General features: G+C 49.8%; 1 protein-coding gene across 1 annotated transcript in view; it reads right to left on the reverse strand.

Annotated features, from left to right (window-relative positions):
- The window catches only part of C10H16orf96 (chromosome 10 C16orf96 homolog), a 43,937-nt gene extending 39,164 nt beyond the window's left edge, over positions 1–4,773 (reverse strand). The window contains exons 1-2 of the mRNA XM_019805251.2: positions 4,640–4,773; positions 668–811 (exon numbers count right to left, since the gene is read on the reverse strand). The gene's annotated coding sequence lies outside the window, so the exon portion shown is untranslated. The remainder of the gene's footprint in view (positions 1–667; positions 812–4,639) is intronic.
- Between the last annotated feature and the right edge of the window lie 14 nt (positions 4,774–4,787).

Genomic DNA, 4,787 nt, shown 5'->3' on the forward strand with positions numbered 1-4,787 from the left:
TTTTCTCTCTGTTTTTCAGATTATGTAATTTCTCTCAATCTAGCTTCAAGCTCATTTGTTCTTTCCTTTGCCAGTTCAAGCACTCTTGTTTTATAGATGAAGAAATGAGGATCAGAAAACTTAAATGACTGGGGCGCCTGGGTGGCTCAGTGAGTCTGCCTTTGGCTCAGATCATGATCTCCAGGTCCTGAGATAGAGCCCCATGTCGGGCTCCCTGCTCAGCAGGGAGCCTGCTTCTCCCTTTCCCTCCGCCCCCCAGCTCGTGCTTTCTCTCACTCTCTATCTCAAATAAATAAATAAAATCTTAAAAAAAAGAAAAGAAAAGAAAAGAAAACTGAAATAATTTACTGAAGAACTCAGACAGCTGATGAGTGGCAGAGCCAGGATTTGAACCTAAGATCTCAGGTCTCACCCTGCCTATCACTTATTCCATCGTTTACTCACCCAATAAATATTTACTGAATGCTGACTATGTACCAGAAGCTATGCTAGAGGATAGAGAACACCGAGCAGACGAGATTCTTGCCCTCGTCAGCAGACACGTCAACAAACAGGTCAACAAGGCACCTTCGGTGATGTACGTGCCACAAAACTGAAACAGGAGATGGGGTGATGACAGCAGGTGCTCCAGGAGGCCTGTCTGCAGACGTGACATCTGAGCTGTTACCTGAAGAGAGGATGTCCCTGGAGCTCCTTCAGGACAGAGAGGTTACTGGCTTTTTTCTTCTCTCGTACACCAGCACACAGGAGGGGCTCAATAAACGTTTGTTAAATGAATGACGGCGCCAATGGCGTGGTCTACCCTCATGGGCTGTGTGAACAACAGAAATGTACAAAATAGATGTTAACACTGAAATCATTCGGGTTTCCCTTTAGAATCATTTAGCATTTAAATTGGAGGGTCTGGCCGTGCCAAGTGTTGGCGAGGATATGATGAGTAGAACTCCCATCCTCTGGTGGAGTGTAAACTGGGAGAAGCTCTTGGGGAAAGCTGAACGCAGGCAGACCCTACGACCCAGCCACTCTACCCCTCCGCGGGCAGCCAAAAGTAATGTACTCATCCCAGGCACTATGATGTCTGTGACAGCAATACCATAATAGCTAAGAATGCCCATGTGCGAATTCCCCAGATGACCGTGAGCGGCACAACAGACGGACCAGGCAATGGTCACGTAATGAACTACCACAAGAGGATGGATGTAGGCAGCCATGCTGGATGTATGCATGACTTCCAATGACATAAAGTTGAGCAGAAGAAGCCATCTACAAAAGAGCTCGTACTGTATGACTCCATTTCTATAAAAAGTACACAAATGGAGAGAACTATCTTTGCTGTTAGAAGTTAGGAGTATGGGGGCCGTGGGGTGACCCCATGCTTGGGAGGGAGGGTGAGGCAGACTGCTGGGAAGTGGGCACACAGGTGTATTCCGGGCTGTGAAAATGCATCACGCTGTGCACTTCTGATAAGGGCCCTTTTCTGTATCCAAGGTCTGAGCAGCTGCAGCCATTCAGACAAATCAATGACCTAACAATGTGGGGTCCGCAGGGGTCGCAGGCTCCTTTCCCATCCTGTGCTGGGTGTAAAAACAGATTTTTACAGAGAACAGGCCTGCATGTGACAGTTTCCCGGCTCACACCGTCTTTGGAGAGCAGCTTAGGGAGTGATGAGGCCACCAGTCTAGAATCACAAGATTTGGGGTCTGCCAGCCGCTGGCTCTGCACCTCTGAGCACGTTGCACGCTCTGCTCAGGTTCAGGTAAATGTGCACAGCTCCTCGTGGGGAAGAAGGCAGGGGTGCGTGCAGAGTGCTCAGCACAGTACTTGGCGTGATGGTGGCTGAGTCTCCCAAAATGACCACATGATTTTGTTTGAGGCTTTCAAGCCCGTGTGGGTCAGCTTAACAGAGGAAGTGGTGAAGGAGGAGGCAGAGGGTTGTGGCAGGAGAGGAGAGAGGTGCCCCTGGCGATACCGGGGCTTTGCTCCTTTGGGGAGAACTGCACTGAAAAGGCCCTTCGTCTCCAAGTGGCTCCAACTTGTAATGAAGATGCACCTGCAGGCAAATGAATCTATTCTTAGGAGTGGGGCTAGTGACTCCCTTTGCGGGGACAGTGAGTGGAAGGGGGCACAGAGGAGGTTGCTGGGGGACGGTCACACTCTGTGTCTTGACCTGGTTGGTGCCTGCCGCACCAAGAGTGAGGTTTGTGAAACTCCATCAAGCTCAACACGTTATACACGGGCGCTTTTCTCAGGGGTCTCAATGTAGGAGCAAGTGTGGTTTAAACTCCAGCCTGAGAGACCTAAGAGGGAGGAATATCACCCCTGGCTTTCCGTAAGGCAGGCTCCAAGTCCAGGAAGGAAAGGCAGGCAAGGGAGCCACCATGTCCCCTGCCACACCGTTTGGCCAGCAGATGGCACTGGTTGTAGACAGTGTTGTAAACAGCCTTTGGGCTGTTTTCTGTAAAACCTGGGAAACTGGGGTCCAGCCCCCTAGATAGCAGACAGGTGTTCTTCTGGTGGCAGCAGGATAATCTGGACGCAGGGGCCAACAAAGGACCATTGAAGCTGTGCTGGGCCCCAGGCGCTCCTGCCGACCCACTTAGGGTATAATCTGGACTAAAAATAAAGTGCGGCTGGCTTTGCCGTACAGGTGTGAATACAGGTGTGAGGCTTGGAGGCTGGAGGAGGAGGCAGATGACGTGGATTAGCCTTGTGTGTGCGTCTCTGAGAAGGGCAGGTGTCAGTAGAAAGCAAACGCTCTGGGGGAAAGGTGAAATCAGCAGTTACACTGCAAGACCACAAGCGACAGCTCCCAACACCTCCTGGGACAGTCATGGGCTTCTGGTCTCAGACGCGCCCCATGAGGATTCTACAGCAAATAGCACGGGGAACATCACCCTATCTCTCTACACAGGCACAGCTGTGTCTTAGGATGTGTCTGATTCTTCCTGAGTTGCTTCGGGTATAGTCTCTCCCCGGTTGTTTGCTTGTTTTGGTAACTGCTTTAAGGTATAATCCACATTCACCCATTTAAGTGTGCAATTCCGTGGCTTTTCGAACATTCCCCATGGTGTGCAGCCATCATGACAGCCAATCTTAGAACATTTTCATCACCCCAAAAAGGAAAATCTGCACCCATTAGCAATCACCTCCCCCCATTTCCCCTGTACTCCCCCAGCCCCAGGCAACCACTCATCTGCCCGTCTCTGAGGATCTGCTGGTTCTGAACATTTCATACAAACGGAATCATACAATACGTGGCCTCATGTGATTGGCTTTCTTCCCTCAAGCACGCTGTTTTCGAGGTTCATCCACGTCGTAGCCTGGATCAGCCACGGTTTTTCTATTTACTTGTTGGTGGGTTGTTTCCACTTTTTTGGCTAGAGTGAATGTGAGATTGTGCTATGAATGTGAACAAATGGTATGAACATTTCTGCACAGGGTTGGTGTGGCCGTATGTTTTCATTTTCTTGGCCATATTCCTAAGAGTAGAATTGCTAGGTGACTCTGTTTAATCTTTTGAGGAATATTTGTCTTTAGTGGTTTTTTTTTAAGTAAACTCTATGCCCAAAGTGGGGCTCCAATTTACAACCCCAAGATCAAGAGTTGCATGCTCCACCCACTGAGCCAGCCAGGCACCCCTGCCCTTACTTTTAAGTGCAAATACAATTCAATCATCTCTTGTTTATTCCTTGATTCCTCCAACAGCCAATGAGAGATGGCAGTTCCCTTTTTGTAAGCAGGGGAACCCAGGCCCAGGGTACTCTAAGGAGAGCGAACAATAATTGTGTCCGGTGTGGGCATGTGCCAAGCGACCCAACTGCAGTAAGCCATTCCATCCCTACAACAGCCCTAGGAGGCTGACCTCATATTTATCCCCATTTTCTGGTTAGAAGATTAAGTATCTTGGGACGCCTGGGTGGCTCAGTCGTTAAGCATCTGCCTTCAGCTCAGGGTGTGATCCCAGAGTCCTGGGATCAAGCCCCACATCAGGCTCCTCCGCTGGGAGCCTGATTCTTCCTCTCCCACTCCCCTTTCCTGTGTTCCGTCTCTCGCTGGCTGTCTCTCCCTGATAAATAAATAAATAAAATCTTAAAAAAAAAAAGATTAAGTATCTTGAACAAAGTCATACAGTGTTGTGGTTCAAGACTTGACCCCAGCTCGATCTCACTCAATTTTAGGCTTTCACCGGCTCTTAAACCCTCTGCTATTCGGTGGACTCTGGAGGTCAGTGAATCTCCCCCGAGCCTCAAGCATAGTAGGATTGGCCTGTCCTCTTCCTACTTGACCTGTGCTGCACTGGATACTCTGTAGCGTGGAGCTACACTTGCGGACCATTTTAAACAGCTAAATCACCAACAAAACCCACAAAAATGCAAAAAACGTGGCACTCAACATATATAAGACACTTGCATACAGTATGAGAGCTAAAATAAGACGCACTGTTGCCTTATTTGACCTCAGCTTGGACCCTCCACACCTAGCAACTAAAGCCTTTCCCATTCTGTGCCAGTCACAGAACGCACAGCTCCTAACCTCAAAGAGCACTGGTTGAATAAATGAATGAAGATGCGCCTTTCTCAGACGGAAGCCCTGGTGCTGAGAGGGCGGGAGGGAACGCTAACTAGGTTCTTCCCCTTACCTCACGCCACTCTTTCGCAGGGCAAAACCGTCCCAGGCCCTCCTCCCACGTGTCCTGTCTTCGCCGAAGTGCCTCCGCTCCCCGTGACGTCACCAGGGACCGTCACGTGTAGCCCGAAGCCCCGCCCCAGCGCTGACCTCATGGCTCC

Source organism: Ailuropoda melanoleuca, chromosome 10, assembly GCF_002007445.2.
Source record: "Ailuropoda melanoleuca isolate Jingjing chromosome 10, ASM200744v2, whole genome shotgun sequence".
Taxonomy (NCBI): Eukaryota; Metazoa; Chordata; class Mammalia; order Carnivora; family Ursidae; genus Ailuropoda; species Ailuropoda melanoleuca.